Source organism: Lissotriton vulgaris, chromosome 2_1, assembly GCF_964263255.1.
Source record: "Lissotriton vulgaris chromosome 2_1, aLisVul1.2, whole genome shotgun sequence".
NCBI lineage: Eukaryota > Metazoa > Chordata > Amphibia > Caudata > Salamandridae > Lissotriton > Lissotriton vulgaris.
The window spans coordinates 1,375,568,376-1,375,590,812 of NC_141687.1; positions in this window are offsets into that span (position 1 = coordinate 1,375,568,376).

Here is a 22,437-nt window from a genome sequence, read left to right on the forward strand (position 1 = left end):
CCGGGAGGGACTCCTACGTTGCCTGGACATTCAGGGTGGGAGAGCGGCCCCTTCAGGCAGCGGGCCGCTCCCCCACACTGGGCATTCTTTCTTCAGAGCCCTGAGGCTCCCAGCCCGCAGTGTTGTTTCTTGAGCCCACGAGGCTCCAACGTTGGCCCCATTGTTTCCACAGCTGCCCAGCACTTAGTGGGCAGCTGCTCCATTTAGGCCCCTGACATTGGGACGCAGGGCGTTTCAGCCCCAGAGAGGCCAGTTGGCCTGGGGACAGTCACAGGTTGTGGCCTATGTAGTTTATGTGCAATTGTTCTGTGCTGCACCTCTGAATGTGGTTTTATGCATCATGTGCTTTTCCCTACATCACTGAATGTATGTTTATGCATCATGTGTTTTCTTCCCTACACCTCTGAATGTTGTGATGCACCATGAGTAATGTTCTCATGCCTATACCCCTAAATGTATAGTGATACTTAGGTGGTTGTTCACCTAGTACAGGTGTTGCTAGTGAGGTCCTGGTTCCCTGCGTGGCATTTTCCTAAAGTGGTTAGGGTTGCGTAGGTGGTACTTACCTGTTACCAGTGATTACTGGTTGTGTGCTCTATTTCTTATTTTGTGCTTCAGTGATTTTATATTCTATTTTATAAGTGCTATTTCAAAAAAGTATTCTAAGTCTAAAAGTGCATATCCCTGACAGTGGTCCATGTGGCCCTGTCCTGTACATAATCTCCTGTAAATTCTGCCCGTGCCTGTTGGCACATTGTAAAGTGTGTGTTTTTATCTAATGTGTTTGCTAAAATACAAAGGCTATTTTTAAATATAACCTTGTGTGAAGTTTCCTTTGTTGTGGGCCTTGGGTGTTGTTGCTGGGTGCGAGCGCAAACACTTAACTTACATAGCCTCCGAGTTTAGCCTTACTTCTCGTGTCACGTTACCAAGTGGGTGAGCAGGGGCTATCTTGGTGTGTAACTCCTTTGCCCTGACTTAGAGTGGTGGTCCCTGACTGGTTTTGGCTCAAGCCCTAGCCAGCCAGAGATCCCATTTCTAACATTGGCGACAGCGGTGAGGATAAGAATTTGCGTTTGCGCTGTGCCGCACTACAAAACTCTGCATTTTAGGTGACCACATTTTGGGGATTATTGTTTTTGAAGTTCCATTATCTCTTCTCCTAAGAGTGTCATTTTCAAATAGTGTACAGTACATTTGTTCCCTGCCCCGCTCCCAGAGTTTAGTACCTGTATCACGTGTGGTCAGGTTGAGAAATCAGGGGTGGTAGAAACTGCCTTACCAGTCCGAGGAGGCGGTTGTGTGTGGACGACTGGTGTGTGGCACTAGACAAGTGGGTGTGAGTTCTCTGGGATAGGGAGCTTGCTGACTACTTTGTGAATTGCGTACTCTTGCTTCAGCTCAGATAGTTGAGTCCCCTGTGTTGCACGTGTCTGTGAGCATCCTGCCAAGATGGAGTCTGCTTTTAATGTCTGGGGTCTGTTTATGAATGAGCTGAGAGAGTTTTGCGAAGAGAGAGACATTGCAGTGAATGAGTCAGACACCCAGTCCCAACTTAGGGAAAACCTAATCCAATTGCAAAAGGATGACTGGGAACGTGAGCACAGTGAGGAGAGGGCCTGGGTCTCACACCATGGGGGTGGTAGGTCTGAGGGGAGCCCTGAAGAGTGTAAAGGGGAGGGAGAAAATGATAGTACTGGGACACCAGTAGAGAGTGAAGACCCCATAGATAGGGAGTCCCTTGCTGGGTCCAGCGTAGGAGGCAGCGCCTCATCCCTTTCCCTGTTCCCAGTGGAGTGGGAAGGTAGGAGGAAAGAAAGGGAGCACCAGCTGGCTTTAGAAAAGCTCAGGTTAGAGCATGCCTAGGCTATGGCGCAGCTGGGTGTTAAGAAGCAACAGCTAGAAACTGAGAAGGTCTTAGCGCAGGAGAGGATAGAGGAGGGTGAGAGGGCCTTCACCAGAGAGAGATTACCTCTGGAGGGTAGACTATCCCCTGCGCGCAGTTTGAATTTTCTGGACTCCCCAGGGCTGGTTGAGTCCAGTGGGGGCAGCTATGTAGAGTCCCATGTGAGCAGTCCAAATCCTGGTTCCCCGAGTATGGAACCTGTTTCCCAAGAGGAGGAGAAATGGTTGAAGTTCAAGAACCTTAGGAAACCACCTCACCAGGATTGGGGGGATTTTGTGGATGACTGTTTGTAGGAAGGTGGCTACCTGACTATGGTTACACCAGATTTTTTTTGCCTGTGTTTAGCTGGTTTTCGACTTAGTTGGCCTGGTTCCCTGCTAATCAGGCCCCTAGGCTATCTGCTCTCACTGTAAAATGGATTCCATGTACCCTAGGTACATACCACAATTGGAAATGGACTCCTTGTCAGCCCCTGTACCATGCACTATAGGTGTTCAGGGCATAGGTGCCACCAAGGCCTACCAGGGGCTGAAGCATAGCTTTTGCCACCCCTGGCTGGTTCTTAAATTGACACAACTGGCTAATCACTCAGCTGGGGCAAGTGGGTGTAATCACCCCTTGCTTAGATATAGTATACCTATATCTAAACCTATATCTGGACACATATAAACCTGTGAGTCACTCCTATGGAAGCCCTTATCAATCCTGGAGGCAGAGTGCGTGGTTTTATGTGAGATAGAGCTCTGGCATGAGCTGAGCCTGTCTGCAGCTGTCGGGAACAACTCCCTAAGCAGATCCGGGATAATGCCATACCATGTACTATTATGTGCCTTATAATCCTCGCGGTTATATAGCAACTTTGGTTTGGCTTTATCAAAACATGTCGTGTAAGGTGTCATACGAATGGGAATACTACCCCCTCGCCAGTTCCGGCGACGGGGGTAGCATTCCACCCTTCTAGAGGGAGAAGACATGTTGCTTTACTGAAACGTGGTTGATTTTAAAAGAGCCTCAGATCCACAAAATGAATGCCTCTGCCACAGACACGGGTCTGGCCTCCTGCTGCTGATCGAAACTCAGCAAATGGTGGCCTGGGCAAAGGGTTTCCTGTCGCAGGGTGGTGTTACACCACTGCAGACAGGAGATAGTGGATTGTAGCAGGGAGGTTTCAAAGAAACCAGACACTGCCTGGGGAGCACAAGGCTGCCCCTTGCATAATCCGGCCAAACTGGTTCTGGGGCACACCAGCCCCAGTCCCAGCGCGGCCTGGATCAAAGGAAAGGGGTGTAACCACCCCCTTCCTGGGTCCCACACATAGGAGGGGACCTAGCAGGATTTCGAGCCCACCAGATTCGAATACAAGTGGTAGTAGTGCTAATGCAACTCAGATTATCCTGAAGAAACATAAGAAACAAAACTCTGGACCCTTCGACATCCTCCTCAACGTAGAAGACTGAAGAATCTCCCTTGTCGTCAAGGAGTGACCACCCTGTGCAAACAGGTACCATCCAGCACCTCGACCCTTGATTTGTTGCAGTTCCCACCGGAACTCCAGCAACAGAGATTGACGAGATCAAGCTTGCCTGCCTTCCTCCAGCCCGATCCACAGTCCCTGCAGAGCTGAGACCCGTGGAGGCGACCGGAAGCGTGGGGCACGCCGTCTTGAAAAGGCCACGAGTCGCTGACCAGGCAGCCCATGAGTGACCCTCGAAGCTGTACACCGGGGTTTGAGAAGCCCCAACCCTGAGCTACACTTGCACCAAAGCTACCCCCTCCACACTCGATGAGTGCTGTGTGGGGCCCTTCTGCTTGTGTTGGCTCGACGCGTTGGCCCGGTCACTTGCCAGCTGGCTTGTGGCCCCTGTGCTGATGAAAACCTTAAACCGACTTGCTTTTCTGGTTGCTCCAGATTTGCACCAGCTCTTGTGAAAAGGAGCCCCAGCTCTGACCCTCCTGGTCTGAGTGAGAATCAATCTCCCGGTTCCGCGTGGATTGCTTTTGCCAAGTGCTGTTTGCTGCAATCTTGAAGCCGATGGCGCTGACTGCGAGAGCCTGCGTGGGACAGATCGTGACCTGCTCCTGGACGTCGCAGATGCCCCAGAGCCCACGTGACAGTGGAGAGAAGCCTCTCAACAACCATCTGATTGCGCCCGACATTGCCTGGTTCCGTCCTGGTTCCACCCTGGTCACTGCTGAGTGACCCAGACTCTGTCCCCTCTGCTTTCAGATTCTTCTCAACTTCGATCCACTCTTGGATCACACCGGACTCTTCTGCTTCCCATCGCCTGCAGCATCTTCAGCTTCAAGCACCAAGAGCCTGCGTGTCAAAACCCGACGCCACTTCGACCCTGTGCACCCACTTCCTGTGGGTGAGGTAACATTGCAATGCCGGTGTTCCTACACTGGTACACACCTCTAGGGTCTGTGTCTTAAGTTTTGTTCCTCTAGGTTCAGCGGAAGTATCTTTAAACTAACTTTGTGTAACTTTTACGCACCATTGACATTGCATTGGTGCAAGCCACACTTTACGTGCTGCACCCGAGTCCTGCGGGCTTCTCCCGACTTCAGCATTGCTAGTCCTGACTGCTCCCAGCAATTCTCTAGGCCCTAGGCCTAACCACTGTTCGATTGATATCTCTTATACCACTTTTTAAATATATGGTTTGAGTGGCCACCCGCCCTCATCCATAATTGTGCTACTTTGTATGTTATACTGTGCCTTTGATTTAACGCTTGTGCCCCTATGCTCATAAAGAGTACTGGGGATTAATTTAGAAATAAACACATATATTTTTATAATATATACTTGTGTGGTGTCCTTTCATTTGATATTACAGGATAGTATGTGGTAAAACAGCTCGCTTAACACGACCTCTTAAGTTAAGCTTTTAAGGCTGCTTAGTCCATGCTACCCCTAGGATAGCTTGTCTAACAAGGTTGACTTACAACCAGACACCATAAGGGATTGTTTGGACTGATACAAGGTGGTTCCAGAATTGGAAACACCACATATCAGGCCAACTTCTCACATTGGTGCGCAGCGGTGCGGATTTGAGCTTGCTGTTGTTTTACCATTGCAATCTTTTTATCAAATTGAAAGATCACATCAAGTACCTTAGGTACATATAAATCAAAAGCTTAGCTTATTAATTTCTACTGAACTTAGTAGTTGTAGATTAAAGGGATTAGCACACCCTGACTACAACTCACTAGCAGGGTACAGTAGGAAAACACTTAGTGTAGGTAAGTGCACCACTTGCACCTCACTAGCAGCCATGTCTGACACAGGAAGAGCTTCAGGCTCTACCCCTGTGATAGTTGACCCCACCAAGGCAACTTCCAGATATGACAACCTTAGCCATAAAGACTTGTGTGCCTTCTGCACTGCAAGAGGGCTAAAAAAGGGCAGAGGCCCTACCATTCCTTCCCTGATAGCCATCCTGGAAAAGGATGACTTAGATAAGGCGAGTCAGGCTCCCTTAGATTTAGGAGATGGAGTGAACCCCCTTGAGCATGAGATAACTCCAGAAGAGGAAGAAGGAGAGGAGGAGGAGGAGGAGGAAGAAGGCTCAGAGGTAGATGAGCCTGCTCAGAGTCAGAGGGGTAACCAGGTCCCTGTGGGGAGGCTTAGCCAAGCCAACTTAGACCTACTAGGGCTTGGAGAGGGCCAGCACCTCCCCAGATCCCATAACCTAATTCTCCCAGGCAACAGAAGGGTGAGATCTCCATCAGGGGACTCTCATGTTTCTAGTGTCTCAAGAGAATCTCAAAGGGGAATGACTTCCCCCCAGAGGAAAGAGCATAGGGCCAGGATGAGGGCTGTCCAACTCCAGATAGAGAGGGAAGAGATAGCCTTGGCTCAAGCTAAACTTGCTTTAGCAAGAGAAAGGAAATTGTGTGGATTAGATTCCACTAGTGTCAGCAATATTCCTAAAGAGAAACCCAGGTCCTATGATAGTAGAAACCTGAAAAAGATGGTGCCCCCCTACAAGGAAGGGGATGACATCCACAAATGGATGACTGCTCTGGAGAGAGCCTGCATGGTACAGCAGGTTCCTGAGGAACAGTGGGCAGCAATCTTATGGTACTCCTTTTCAGAGAAAGGGAGAGATAGGCTCCTCACTGTCAGACATGAGGATGCCAACAATTACAAAGTCCTGAAGAGTGTTCTAATAGATGGGTTTGGCTTAACCACTGAACAGTACAGGTTAAAGTTCAGAGAGACCCAGAAGACACAGACTCAGGACTGGACTGATTTTGTTGATTGTGCAACTAAGGCTCTGGAGGGTTGGCTAAATGGCAGCAAAGTACATGACTTCACAGGATTGTTTTATTTGATTATGAGGGAGCAGATCCTAAGTAATTGTCAGAACCAGCTCTTACACCAGCACCTGGTGGACTCAGATTTGACCTCTCCCCAAGAATTGGGAAAGAGGGCAGATAAATGGGTCAGAACCAGGATTAGGCCTAAGAATCAGGACAGTAACCAGAAGAAGGAGTCTACCAAGCCTCAAGATAAGGATGGGGATAAAAGTAAAGAAAAGACTTCCCCAGGGCCCCAAAACTCCAAGAATGGGGGTGGGTCCCAAGGCACTTCATCAACTGAGAAAAAGCCTTATTGTCATGCCTGTAAACAGGTTGGGCATTACAAAACAGACAGCTGTTGTCCCAAGAATGGCAATAAAGAAAACATACCGCCAAAGCCAGCTCCAACACCTCCTGTTACTGTCAGCAGTAATCCTCCAGGAAGTGGGAGCACACCCAGGAATCTGGGTGGGTTTACTTTTGGAGCCCAGGTGGACCCTGGCCTATCCAGGTCCCCCTCACCCAATGATCTTGTTCATGAGACTGGCATGGGGTTTGCCAACTTCTCTGCTTGCCCAAATACCTTGAGCAAATATAGACAAGAAACCATCATCAATGGTTTGAAAGTTGAAGCCTTTAGAGACACAGGGGCTAGCATCACCATGGTGGCTGACTGTATAGTCCCCTCTAAGCAACTTTTACCAGGTGCCAAATACCAGGTAACAAACATTGATGGCATCCAGACAAATCATCCCATGGCAGTAGTAAATCTCAGCTGGGGAGGTGTCATTGGCCCCAAGAGAGTGGCAGTGTCACCAAACTTGCCTGTAGACTGTCTACTGGGTAATGATTTAGAAATCTCAGCCTGGGCTGAGGTTGAACAGGAAATCCATTCTAGAATGGTAAACTCCAATCGAAAGGTTAGTGGGGCTGTACTAGCTATAGCTCCAGTTCAAGATGTCCTTCCTAAAAAGGTTGGTAGGGCTGTGCAAGACTCAGCCCCATCTTTAAAAGAAGCTCTTCCTGAAAAGAATAGCAAAGCTGTTATGATAACAGCAGATACCCAAACTGAGTCTCCTCCTGAGAAGGTTGGTGGGCTGTGATGGCCACAGCCCAAACTCAAACAGATACGGTTGTTGTGAAGCCTGAAATGATGGATCACTCCACCCAAACTGAGAGCATGGAGGAGGAAGAGAAATCTTCCCCTCACCAGACATTAGGACAGGATCAGCCTCCTCAGGGAACTGATCTTACCCCTGATGAAGGAACTGCCCGAGAGGTTGTTGGGCCTGGCCTGACAAAGCCTCTGATGGCAGTGGACCCTTCTCAGGTGGGACCCAGTCTGGAGCAGGTAACCTGCCCCTCTCTACCTTGCCTTACTCAGCCCAGGGCTGCAGAGGACAAGAAGGACAAAGAGACCCCCCAGGGCCCCTGTCAAATAAAGAACCCCCATCAACAGATTAGGGGCACTAAAACTAGTAGCCCTAGTAAGGTGAAAACTTTAAAAACTCCTGAGGGAGCCCCCTTAAAAGCAGTTAGGGACCTACCCACAGATGGATTCTGTTGGGCACAGCCAAACCGGGGACCCAAAGGGCCCAAACCTGAACTGTCCCTCCAGCAAGCCAAACAGAGGGACCCAGCCTCCAGCTTTAGGTAGCCAGAGGTTGACCCTGAGAGCTCAGTGCAACTCAGTTGAAGAAAGAAAGGCACACCTGGTAGAAGATAATTGGAGGAAGTTGAGCCCAAAATTAGTGGGGCCTCACTTCAATACTCCCTATCCAAACCAGCCTTTAACTTTGCATAAATACACCCAAGGTAGTGATTCCCTATGGTGGAGACCCTCTAACACCCCTAGGGTGAGGGACTGCTTAGTGGACCATGAGACAGGGGGTACCCATGCTAGCGCAGGTACTTCCTTATATGGCCACTCAGGCAATATAGGCTTACCTGGCCAAGGATAGCCATATCTCCTTTCGTTGGGGGGGGGGGGTTGTGTAGGAAGGTAGCTACCTGACTATGGTTACCCCAGATTTTTTTTGCCTGTGTTTAGCTGGTTTTTTACTTGGCCTGGTTCACTGCTAATCAGGGCCCCAGGCTATCTGCTCTCGTTGTAAAATGGATTCCATGTACCCTAGGTACATACCACAATTGGAAATGGACTCCTTGTCAGCCCCTGTACCATGCACTATAGGTGCTCAGGGCATAGGTGCCACCAAGGCCTACCAGGGGCTGAATCATAGCTTTTGCCACCACTGGCTGGTTCTTAAATTGACACAACTAGCTGATCACTCAGCTGGGGCAAGTGGGTGTAATCACCCCTTGCTTAAATATAGTATACCTATATCTAAACCTATATCTGGACACATATAAACCTGTGAGTCACTCCTATGGAAGGCCTTATCAATCCTGGAGGCAGAGTGCGTGGTTTTATGTGAGATGGAGCTCTGGCATGAGCTGAGCCTGTCTGCAGCTGTCGGGAACAACTCCCTAAGCTGATCCGGGATAATGCCATACCATATACTAATAAGTGCCTTATAATCCTCGCGGTTATATAGCAACTTTGGTTTGGCTTTATCAAAACATGTCGTGTAAGGTGTCATATGAATTGGAATACTACCCCCTCGCCAGTTCTGGTGACGGGGGTATCATTCCACCCTTCTAGAGGGAGAAGACATGTTGCTTTACTGAAACGCGGTTGATTTTAAAAGAGCCTCAGATCCACAAATGGATGCCTCTGCCACAGACACGGGTCTGGCCTCCTGCTGCTGACCGAAACTCAGCAAATGGTGGCCTGGACAAAGGGTTTCCTGTCGCAGGGCGGTGTTACACCACCCCAGACAGGAGATAGTGGATTGTAGCAGGGAGGTTTCAAAGAAACCAGACATTGCCTGGGGAGCACAAGGCTGCCCCTTGCATAATCCGGCCAAACCTGTTCTGGGGCACACCAGCCCCAGTCCCAGTGCGGCCTGGATCAAAGGAAAGGGGTGTAACCACCCCCTTCCTGGTCCCACCCATAGGAGGGGACCTACCAGGATGTCCAGCCCACCAGATTCGAATAAGAGTGGGAGCAGTGCCAATGCAACTCAGATTATCCTGAAGAAACGAAACTCTGGACCCTTCGACATCCTACTCAATGTAGAAGACTGAAGAATCTCCCTTGTGGTCAAGGAGTGACCACCCTGTGCAAACAGGTACCATCCAGCACCTTGACCCTTGCTTTGTTGCAGTTCCCGCCGGAACTCGAGCGACAGAAAATGACAAGATCAAGCTTGCCTGCCTTCCTCCAGCTCGATTCACAGTCCCTGCAGAGCTGAGACCCGTGGAGGCGACCGGAAGCGTGAGGCACGCCATCTTGAAAAGGCCACGAGACGCTGACCGTGCAGCCCACGAGTGACCCTCGAAGCTGTACACCGGGGTTTGAGAAGCCCAAACCCTGAGCTACACTTGCACCAAAGCTACCCCCTCCACACTTGGCGAGTGCTGCGTGGGGCCCTTCTGCTCGTGTTGGCTCAACGCGTTGGCCCGGTCACTTGCCAGCTAGCTTGTGGCCCCTGTGCCGACGAAAACCTTAAACCGACTTGCTTTTCTGATTGCTCCAGATTTGCACCAGCTCCTGTGAAAAGGAGCCCCCGCTCTGACCCTCCTGGTCTGAGTGGGAAGCAATCTCCTGGTTCCGCGTGGATTACTTTTGCCAAGTGCTGTTTGCTGCAATCTTGAAGCCGACGGTGCTGATGGCGAGAGCCTGCGTGGAACAGATCGTGACCTGCTCCTGGACGTCGCAGATGCCCCAGAGCCCACGTGACAGTGGAGAGAAGCCTCTCAACAACCATCTGATTGCGCCCGACATTGCCTGGTTCCGTCCTGGTTCCACCCTGGTCACTGCTGAGTGACCCAGACTCTGTCCCCTCTGCTTTCAGATTCGTCTCGACTTGGATCCACCCTTGGATCACACCGGACACTTCTGCTTCCCATCGCCTGCAGCATCTTCATCTCCAAGCACCAAGAGCCTGCGTGTCAAAACCCGACACCACTTCGACCCCGTGCACCCACTTCCTGTGGGTGAGGTAAGATTGCAACGCCAGTGTTCCTACACTGGTACACACCTCTAGGGTGTTTGTCTTAAGTTTGGTTCCTCTAGGTTCAGCGGAAGAATCTTTAAACTAACTTTGTGTAACTTTTACGCACCATTGACATTGCATTGGTGCAAGCCGCACTTTACGTGCTGCACCCGAGTCCTGCGGGCTTCTCCCGACTTCAGCATTGCTAGTCCTGACTGCTCCCAGCGATTCTCTAGGCCCTAGGCCTAACCACTGTTCGACTGGTATCCCTTATACCACTTTTTTAATAAATGGTTTGAGTGGCCACCCGCCCTCATCCATAATTGTGCTACTTTGTATGTTATACTGTGCTTTTGATTTAACGCTTGTGCCCCTTTGCTCATAAAGAGTACTGGGGATTAATTTAGAAATAAACACATATATTTTTATAATATTTACTTGTGTGGTGTCCTTTCATTTGATATTACAGGATTGTATGTGGTAAAACAGCTCGCTTAACACGACCTCTTAAGTTAAGCCTTTAAGGCTGCTTAGTCCATGCTACCCCTAGGATAGCTTGTCTAACGAGGTTGACTTACAACCAGACACCATAAGGGATTGTTTGGATTGATACAAGGTGGTTCCAGAATTGGAAACACAACATATCAGGCCAACTTCTCACACTGTTCAGATGCACTGTGTGATTGGCTGGTGACTAACCCGGACCACGAGAGGCATGGAGTAAGGAATATGTTTCTTAAAGAGCAGATGCTCAGTATTTGTTGTCCAGGGTTGCACCAGCACCTGCTGAGGTGTGACTCCTTTAATCCTTGGGACCATAAAGAGGAAGGAGAGCGCTGGGAAAGTGCTAGAGTTTCTGAGGAGGCATTAGTGAGTGATTCCAAAAGTAGTGGTTCTGGTATCTTCCAGCCCAGCATGGTGGAAGAGGCTCAGTGTAGCCCAGCTAGGTCCCAGTATAGTGAGAGGGGTGTAGAGGCTTCCTAACTGTCTCAGTGGAGCAGGAGTGAGTGGGTGGCTGAGAGTCCCCAGATGCCGGAAGCCCTGACTCAGAACCTGGGTGGTTTCTTTAGGGAACACCAGGTTGGGGACCTAGTCTGTCCTGTTAGTCCATTTGAGGAGGATCTCCGAGTGTCTAGAGAACCTGGAGCATCTGTAAATAGAGCTCCAGTGGTTCTAGTGTCCGGCAGTGCTACTCCAGGTGGGAGGGCACAGGAGTCCGAAGTGAGGAGTGTTTGGGGGATGAGTACCCCAGTGGAAGAACTAGTGGGTCAGAGACTACCCAGTTGGGCTAAGTTCCCATGTAGGGACCAGGGTGACACCACTTCTGTTCTGGGGGATCTTCGCGCACTGTCAGAGGGACAGGGGACGGGACATCTGCGCCAGAGAGACAGTCACACGACATATGGGTCATGTGTCAGCCTCAGGGGGGTGGTGTGTAAGTCCCCAGAAGTCTTGGAGTGTTAGGCAGTTATTCCTCCAAAGGTTCTAGACCAGAGGTTGGTATGCCAGGTTCAGGATCCGCCTGAGCTGAATGGTAGGACGTCTGTAACCAGCGTCCTGACCGGTTCATCTTATAGGGGTACCACTCCAGTTTGGAGGCTGCAGAACTCTGGAAGGGGGTGCAGAGAGTGTTCTATCGCCCCAAGCAGGAGAGCCCATCACGGTGGTAAATGGTCTACCCTGGGTTTTGGCTGGAAGGGGATTGTGTTGGACTTGGCCCTTCTGGCAGGTTCACCCCTAAACTTTTTTGCTTTGTGTGGTGACTCAGTGCTAGTGATATTTGGCTTCTGAGCACTTTCCCTGTGTCCCAGTGGAAGGTGCATGCTCACTCTGAGTGCGTGTATGGCCTGCCCTCCCATAGGAATGCATGGGGAATGTATTTGTCCATGTTAGTTCCTGATGCGTGGGGAGTGCAGGTGTGAGTTTGGTATGTGTGGACTCGTGTGATTAAATGCTGCACAATGATGTATGCAGCATGATTGTGTCTAGTGTGAAAGTGCCACTTCTAGAAGTTGGCATGTTTGTGTAATTTGTGTCTGGCGTGTGATTGGCTGGAGCTGGCTGGTGAGCCTTGCTCCAGGAGTCAGGATGGGTCTGCCCCAGTGGTGAGTGTTGAGATTAGCATGCTGGTGGCTGGGGAAGAGTGCAGCTGGGACCTGAATAGGGCTGGGCTTTCCCCACACAATGCTGGCTCCGCCCCCTGTGGTGCGACTGATGACCCTACCCATCCTGTGAATCGGCAGAGGGGCTGAGCCAAAACAAAGTGCTAAGGAACCAGTTGTATCTGGTTCGCCCCTTTGCCTGCACCTTTAGACAAAGGATTTATCTGTATAAAAAGGGGCTGTATCCCCATAAAACTGGTTCTCTTCCTGGATCCTTTCTTGAGGGGGGCTGCTGCTGCTGGGCGCCAGGAGGACCGCCAGGAGGACCGCCACTAGGACTGCCTTCCTGCCTGGAGGGCCCAGTGAGCTGGCCCCTGGGCCCAGTCTTGCCCCCTTGCCTGCTGAGGATTTTCCTGGACTTTGGTGTCTCTGAGCGCCCTGTGAGCACTGTACCCTTAATGCTGAAGGGCAGTCCTCTTTTGTGCTTCCTGTCCTGAGGGAATCCCGAGGGTAGGGATCCCCCCTTCGTGGCTGATCGAGTGAGAGCCCACCTCGCATTTGTGCTGCTTGGTGACATATTTAAAGTAGCAGGAGCCCACCCTACTTTATCGCCAGACTAGAGGGAACCTGACTCTCCAAGTCCCCCCGCCAGAGCCCGAGTTTCCTAAACGGGAGCCTACCACGTGCTTCTCAAGGAGATTGCCGGGCTGCCCTCAGCAGCGTGACCGGAGCCTGGGGGCTTGTCAGCAGGGCCGTGCTGCCATTGGCTGCTCCGCCAGCCTACACGGAGCTAGCCCGGCCGGAGGGTTGCCCGGCAACCAGGACTCTCGCGGCCCTGTTCCCAGTTAGGCTCTCCCCAAGGAAGAGAGCCCCTCCTGCCGCCAACAGAAGCCCGGCCCCTGGAGCAGCGCCGGGGCAGAGCCGGAGAGGAGCCCCAGCAGAGGCCCGGTGAGTGCGGGCATCTAGAAAAGTAGTGCACCCTTTTCTTTAAAGGCACAGTGGGGGCCCGAGCATATTCCCGGAGCGGCCCCGGAAGGCAGCGCTCCGCTCCCCATTTAGTCACCCCCCCAAAGCGAGAGTGAGGCATCACGTTGGAGTCCCTTTCTGAAGCGGGACTCCCACGCACATTGGGGACATTTGTTCAGAGCCCACGAGGCTCAGGGGGCATTTTTACTCTCCGAGTCCCCCGAGTGGGACTCTGACGCTCCCGGCCATTTTGTATTCGAGCTGAGAGGCTAAGGGGGGCATTTTCACTATTTTGAGTCCACGAGGGGCTCCAACGAAGCGGGAGCATTTCTTCAGAGCCCAGTGAGGCTCGGGGGCATTAGCAATTCAAGCCGCAGAGGCTCTTGGTGGCATATTTGTTTATGAGCCCTGAGAGGCTCCAGGGCACTACAATTGTTTCTTCAGAGCCAGAGAGGCTCCTGGGCATCATAACTATTTTGAGTCCCCCGGGAGGGACACCTACGTTGCCTGGGCATTCAGGGTGGTAGAGCAACCACGGCTGGCAGCGGGCCGCTCCCCCCACACTGGGCATTCTTTCTTCAGAGGCCTGAGCCTCCCAGCCCGCAGTGTTGTTTCTTGAGCCCACGAGGCTCCAACGTTGGCCCCATTGTTTCCACAGCTGCCCAGCACTTAGTGGACAGCTGCTCCGTTTAGGCCCCTGACATTGGGACACAGGGCGATTCAGCCCCAGAGAGGCCAGTTGGCCTGGGGATAGTCACAGGTTGTGGCTTATGTAATTTCTGCGCAATTGTTCTGTGCTGCACCTCTGAATGTGGTTTTATGCATTTTGTGCTTTTCCCTACACCACTGAATGTATGTTTATGCATCATGTGTTTTCTTCCATACACCTCTGAATGTTGTGATGTATCATGAGTAATGTTCTCATGCCTATACCCCTAAATGTATAGTGATACTTAGGTGGTTGTTCTCCTAGTACAGGTGTTGCTAGTGAGGTCCTGGTTCCCTGCGTGGCATTTTCCTAAAGTGGTTAGGGTTGCGTAGGTGGTACTTACCTGTTAATAGTGATTACTGGTTGTGTGCTCTATTTCCTATTTTGTGCAACAGTGATTTTATATTCTATTTTCTAAGTACTATTTCTAACAAGTATTCTAATTCTAAAAGTGCATATCCCTGACAGTGTTCCATGTGGCCCTGTGAGGTTCCGTGATAATTGTAAGTGGTGTTTTCGACTCGCACGAATATGGTCGAGTCTGGTATCTATGAACCGCAAATGACGAGTTTAGTAAGTGTGCGCAGTTTCGCTGTGCTAACTTAAACCGTTCGTTTGTTATGTGGGTTTTTCCATCTGTACCCACGGGTTCCATCTTAGATACGGCATCCATTTTGTCTCTTGCCCTCAAGTAGCCAGCGAACGGACATTGTCCGCTTCGCGACACTGGGACTCCCAAGATATTTGCGGAAGACACATGTTCTTTGTAAGTGTCTTTATGACGAGGGGGATGCTGCTGTAAGGCAGATGGCGCCGCTCGAGGCTCATCTTGCCGCACGGACTTATTGTCTCAGCCGTGCATCTCATTAGGCACGTCCCTTTGATGCCTGTATCTCGTGTTTCCCGATACCTCCCCTTTTACACCCTTTCCGATCTCCCCACTGTCTCCGTCTTCCTCTGCACCTGTCCTTGTTCCTATTTCAATCTATTTTACTGCTGATTGGAATTTGCTAATGGTGGGAAGATGGGTTTTTACAGTTGGGAACCGCCAAATGTTTCCGCACTTATGTTCCGGACCTCATGTGTTTCAAAGTGACCAAAGCGACCCCTCTGGGGGATGATGGTGGGAACCGGGTTGTAAACTTTTGTGTTCAATGTAACTCTATGGGTAAAAACTGTATAAAAGGAGCGATCCACAGAACCAATTTGAAGCAGTCTCCCCAAGTTGCACGTGGTGTACTTGTCGTGACTTCTGTGTTCCCTGCAGCAAATAAACCTTGAATCTTTGACGCCGAAGGAAGTGTCCCGTGTCTCTGTGATTCGTACGCCGGAGCAGGTTACCCACGAAGGTTTCAGGTGTTGTGCCCTGGCACCGCTGGGTCTTAAAGAACCCAGTCCTTCAGTTGGCGCCCAACGTGGGGCTGCATCAGTGGTACCGGTCCAAGCCTGACGATCGTGAGGAACTTCGTGTGAAATCTCCGAGGGAAGGTGCACTCCGCTTCATCGATCCTGTTGTCGAAATAAGTGGCCCGAAGACTTTTCCCGCGAAGATTCCCGCCTCCGGACGGCTGCGACGGACTGCTGCCCTGCCTACTCCTTCTCTTGTTAGTCCTGTGTCTTATTCTTCTCCCTCTACTCGTAGTCGCAATTCTCCCCTTGCGACTAGCTTCTATTCGCTCGGACCTGTTCTTGGGTCCGCTGGTTCCGATGGTCCTCAGAGACGTAGTCAGCTTCCTGGAAACAGAGAACGCGTTGCGCTATATAATATGGCGATGGGTTGGATGGTAAATCCTGTTAGATGTCCACCCCGTGTTGTCCTTGATACATTCTGTCAATTCAATATACCAACCCAGAGATATGTGTTTAACGAAATGTGTAAGTACCTCTATGATCGGATAGCGGCCGATGCGCCTGACGAGGTGCTGACCGCCCTGTCTGATCTTCAGCTTCAGTTCGCAAATGGACTGATAGTGGATACCAACGTTCGACGTGCTGTTGAGCGATTGCTATCTTTTCGTCCCGCTCCAATCCCTCATGCCTTGTTTGTTGAAGATATTGAAAAACAACCAGACGAGTCTGGCCAATATCCTATGCGAGAAGTTCCACCGGTTTGGATACCGCCTAATCCTAATGCTCAACCTCCGACGACGGTGGGGCATTTCGAGAGAGTGTGGATACATCTCCCATGGAAACGTTCGGAAGTGTTACAGGTGAAGCAATCTTTGCCTGACCCACGCAAAAATCCTACTGGGTATTACAAAGAATTATCGCAGCTCGTAGACGCTACGGTAATGAATCTATCCGATATCGATATGTTGTTCGGCAATGTCGTACCGCAACCGGTATGGGCTAAGATTCGGCAGGAGAACCATCCGAATGAATTAGGTGGTGATTGGGCTGCCATTGTAGCGGCAGATGCCGGACAAGTTGGTGGTGCCAAACCCGACCAGTTGATTACTGCCCTTCCCCAACGAATAATAACATTAATGAAAACTCTTATGCCAGCTATGAGGGTGAATTGGGACAAATTGTCAGCTTGTAAACAGAAGAAAGATGAGAGTGTTTCCGACTTCTTTACGAGGTTCGAGGAAGCATTCAGTTCAGTTCAGTTCAAAAGCTTTTATTCGATTTGTACATACAAATCATACAAGCAAAAATACATAATTGAAATATTAAAATCACCATATAATCTTTCCTAAAAAGACAAAAAAAAAAAAAAAAAAGCTAAAGTGCAGCATGTAGAAAGTGATCATGCCTCTATAGGTCAACTTATTCTTATAAAATACAGAACGTTCTTACATGGACTAGCTGGGGATCAGTAGGAATTACTCACTAGGTCTTTCCTGGGAACTGTATATTAAAATTTGTTAAATAATCATTCAATACTGTGGATTACTGCATAAATACCTTAATTACAGAAATTGATATAAAATTCAAAAATGAAAGCATATATATACAGACAGGGATGTTAACAGTAATTTCATCATAAAGAAACCCTGGCAGCTGTATAGCATAAGTACAGACAGGTCAGTAAACAACATTATAATACAATACTTTTCCTGGCAGCTGTACATTTTAAAATAAAAGTAGCCAAGAAGAAACAAATCTCCTCGTTCTCTAGTGAAGATAAAAATATCAATGCTGTTTGTGTGGTACAAATGTTATATTTGATAAAAATTGGTTTAAGGTATTTTAGCCTGAAAAACTGATAAAATTTCCAAAAAAGTAAAAAATGGCAACTACTCTGACGGGAGGTGCTATCACACGGACATGGTATGTTTGAACTAGTTTTTGTGTTTGGAAAAGCAACCAAGTGGTGTACAATACCCAATCTGACCCGTGTTAAAACATACTGGTGGGAAGGGCGGGTCACAAATACAAGATAGGATTGTAGTCCTGAAGCTAGATTTAAATCTTTATAAAATTTCATAGTAGCAAGATTTCCAACAGCTTTGTCTCGCTCAGCCTTACGAAAATTAAGGAACGTTATCTTAATTTCTTTTTTTGAAATGGAGACAACCTTTTCCGGCTCACGGAACACATTAATGTTAAACAGAAGTAGATACCAATGATGGATGTATCTTAACCATAATACCCGTGAGGAATGATCCAAACCTATACAATCAAGGATAATATCCTGAGTGAATCGAGTCTCTGGCTTAGCCCAAATAGAACGCCACAATAAAAGTGGCCGAACTGCTGCTAAGTCAGAGATGTACTCGATCCCAACTTCTTCATGGATCAACTGGATGGAGGCGGAAGGGGGAACACATAACAGCCTCCTTAAGAACTTGTTTTCCTCCTTCTGCAGGAGAATACCCTCACAGTGACCCCACACCCCTGCCCCATACAGAGCAGAGGAAACACAGCATACATTGTATATGTTCGTCATATCAAAAATACTTCGTGAGCCAAGTTTAGAGGCAAAACGAAAAATGCTACTAGTGGACCGTAGCATTTTTGTTTTTACGGCATCAAATTCCGCGTTCCAGGACCCACTATTATTATATGTTATTCCCAAATAACAAAAGGACTTAACAGAGGTCAGCTTTTCCTTGTCTAGGAAGAAAGTATGCTTTACCTGCTTATCTGCCTGACCACATGACATTACATATGTCTTAGTTTTATTCACACGAAGCCGCCTAGCTTGAATGAACTGCATGAAATTATCAATTAGGCGCTGTAGGCCCAACTGTGTTCGAGATAAAAGAACAGCATCATCCGCATAAAGTAACAGCGGAACAGGTTTACCACCAATCAGGGGGGCATCTGCTGGGATGTCGGTCAGGGATCGATCAACACCATTAATAAAAAGGGAAAATAAAAGCGGGGCTAAAACACAACCCTGACGTATGCCCCGAGACACTCTAAAGAACGGGGTACATTCGCCAAGGGTGCCATAGCGGACTTTACATGAAAGTTTTTCGTACAGTCTAGCTAAAAAATACACTATTTCCCTTGGTGCCCCTGCATCAAGCAGAACCTCCCAAAGAATATGATGGTTAACCAAATCGAAAGCGCTGCTCAGATCAGCGAAACATAAAAAGAGGTTGCCACTTTTGGCCACAGTATATTTACTGATTAAAAGGTCCAGATTTACGCATTGGTCCAGTGTGCCCAGGCCTTTGCGAAAACCGTATTGGACTCTAGTTAAGATGTTAAAATCAGTTGCCCAGTCTTCTAACCTCCTCAGCAAAATCCTACTCATCACCTTTACAGAGGCATCCAGTAATGAAATTGGACGATAATTAGAGGCCTCTGACTTATCACCTTTCTTATGTAAAGGAATGATGATCGATTGATCCCAAGTAGAAGGGAATTCATTTTCAGCCGCACAATTAAAAATCCTCATCAAAATGGGAGCCCATAACGCTGTTTCATCTTTGTATAAATCCAGCGGGACCCCATCGGGGCCAGGTGCCTTGCCTCCTTTGCTTAAAGAAATTGCTTCATGGCATTCTTCTAATGTTATAGCCATCGAAAGGGGCAACCATGGATTTATATCTGGTGGTGGTGACTCAGAAGTTAGCCCTTCAGGGTTAAATATTTTAGAAAAATGATTAACCCAGTCGCTACATGCCACATATGAGGTCAGTTCTGGAACATTTTCTTTATTGAGAAACGGGCTATTGATTGTTTCCCAATAGAGTTTACTGTTTTTGGTCTCAGCAGCCTCCCTCAGCTTGTCCCACGCCTCAGACTGTAATACCCTTTTCCTTTTACTAATAGCTATTTTATAACTAGCCCTGAGGTGTTGTATATCCGTCTTAACACGTGGTTTGGTGCCTAACGCATTCTTTAAGTTGCGGAGGGCGACTATACATGTCTTATCAAACCACCCCTGCTTTGGACCTCTGTTGGCTGACGGGGTCTTAGTAAAAATACCCTCAATAATACTATTCATAGATACAAAACATTCTATTAAGCAGCCAGAATCACTGTCATCATCCAAACAATAACTAATTTGATTCTTGCATTGTGAAACGACCTCCTTCTGCTTGACTTTAGAATTTAAACCAGTCCATTTGACCCTAAGACCCTTTGGTCTAGTAGGCACTATATCAGTTGTGCATTTACCACCTGGAACTAATGAGGTGCCATGCCCCAAGAGGGTAACACGTAGGCTATTATGGTCACTGAGACTTTCTTCATTCACATATAAATCAGTGTAGTCTCCACTGCTAGACAGCAAAATATGATCTATGAATGAACCTGCATCTCTGCCTGTAAATGTAGGGCATGTTATTGCCCGATTGTTAACATTGCAGTTTAACAGGGTCATGTCTAGCATGACTAGCATATTATTTAAAGTGGAACCATAACTGCAGTGTTGGAAGTGGGGAGAATCCTCCCTCCCCCCCGGTCTCTCCAATGGCTATTTAAAGCTGCATCGAAGCCACAGATGTTCCCGTTAGATAGATGGCAGGGCTGCAAGTTAAAATCACCAGCCCAAACCACCTCAGCCTTTCTTTTCGAGATATCTAGAGCTTTGATGATTTCCTTTTCTAGAGGCAATAAAATATCCCCCCTAGTGGCATCAAAAATATTGTTATAGAAATTAACAATAACTAAATCAATGTTCTTCCTACACTCCACCCTTATAACTTGGCTGTGTGTCCCCACGGTCGTACTATATTTGACCGTACAGTCACACAGCTTGGTTGACACTAGCAATAAAAGGCCCCCCTTAGCCCTACCCGAGCTGGATTTAGTTGCTCTGAGACAGAAAGATGCATACCCTTCGATATTAATAGGGTCTGGACACCAAGTTTCCTGTAATAAAATTAGATCAAATCCCTCACCCAAAAAGCTGGTCCAAAAGGGTGTACCTAGTTTGCTGGTAAGACCAGCGATGTTCCAAGAAATAAGAGAGATTCCTGCTGGTTTACCAGTATTACCAACAACAGGTAACTCCTGCTGATTTACTGGTGGTAATAAAGCAGGACCCTCTTCCCGAAAGATGGTAACCGGACTTAGGCTGGGGCTAGCAGTAGTTGTACATATATCCAAGCTACCCCGATGGCCTATGAACTGGGGAGGTATTAATGATGACAATACAGTAGATTCGTAGGGTACGACTGGGGGCATGACAGAGGAAGAAGAACACTCCAGATCAAGAAAGGGATTAGGATTGTTTAGATCCAATGCTTCTGGTGGGCTGAGTCAGTGTACCTCATCTAGCACGGCATATCTATTTGGGTGGGCGAATTGTGAGGACATGGGGTCTTGGGAGTGGGGCGGGTCCTGCCACGTTTGTTGCCACGGATATTTGTCTAATTGTGGTGGCTGAAGAGATTGCGGCCATTGGTAAGCAGACTGAGGTAAAGGTGGCGGAAAATGAAAGGGGTGTTGCCAGTGGGCTTTAGCTTGATGCATAGGAAAAGGTGAGGCATTTGATAGCTGCTGCTGTAAATTAACATGATGTGGAAAAAAAGGGGGCGGATAAGGTGGTTGCAGCCAAGATTTGGCGGATTGTTGTGGAAAGTACCCAGGTCCACTGTTACTTTGAAAAGTGGGACAGGGAGGGTTAGGTCGTGCGAGCTTTGATAGAAAATAAGACAAGGGAAGTGGGTTAATTTGAGTCGCAGGACCACTATTGGGTGCATTACATACGTAGCTTGCTGCCCCTACATCCCTAAAATTAACAGTTATTACGTCCCCTACTATTGATTTCTTGCTTCTGCCCACCCAGTCCCCTCTACGCACAGTAAGGATTTCACTGTTCATGTTATTAGGTAGGGGTTTATGTAGATGGAGCCATTGAGCACATTTGTTTCTAAGCTCAGTAAACGTTTCTTTTACTCCCTCCTTCAATGGGGGAACCGCTGTCAACACAACAACAAAAGGGGAAACCTCTGGTGGTAAATTAATGGACCTAAAACGTGTCTGCTTTGGCTTAGGCCCTTCTGGTTTGTTTATAATAAGAGGTGCAGAGGTTGGATTGGGTTTCCCTGCTACTTCTTTAGCCTGAATAGTGGAGGTGGCAATATTAGCAACAACAGGGTGTTGATTCGCCTGAACAGGAGTATTCTCCTTTGAAATCAGTACAGTTATTGGTTGGACGGGGTTGTTCCCTGTTTGCGATGCAAGGGGTATAACTGGGTTCCCCGGGGCTGCAATGCCTTGAACCTTATTTAATACGCCTTTAAGGGGCTGGATGCTCGATAAACATTCAGGGGCTGATTCTATGGTCCCTTGTAGCTGAACAAGCCCTTGTCCCTGCTTTTTTTGTGGCCATTTGGAGTGTATTAAAGAAGTAAGCCTATCCACTTTAGAAATTAAAGGCTTAATTTGTGCTGCTAAAGTGGCTTCAAGGTCTAGTTTTAAGTCTATTACCATGTTTTGCACCCAGCACGGTATACCTGATGTCATTTGTGGAGTGGGGGAAATCAAATTGTGATTCCTAACTGGGGCTTTTACTTTACTTTTGCCCTTCAATGTAACCTTGGGGGGGTTGGGAGCCCTTCCCCGGGGAACAATGGGTACAGAAGCTGTTTCCGCATCGTTAGACCCACTCAGACTCGGCTCCGCTTTGTCAGGTGACTGACAGATTTCAAGATCTGGTGTAACCTCCAGGTCTTCAAAAGATGGATCCGAGTCTGATGGGGCAACCGATAGATCGACAGTATTCGGTACAGTCGGAACACTATTAGTAGGCATGGTTATGGGTAAGGAACAATTATTCAAAGTCTGCAGAGCAGGAGATTTAACCTTTGCCAAAGGGCCCAAGGATGAGCGCCTAGCGTTTGCAAGGTCCATAGAGACTCTTTTTTCCAATAAAACAATACTTTGGTCAATAGTCTCATGTACGCGTGAAATAAAAAGATCAATAGGTCCAGTCACCTGAGCTACCGCCGTAGCTTTTTTCGCGCAACTACGGGTTCGGTTGCG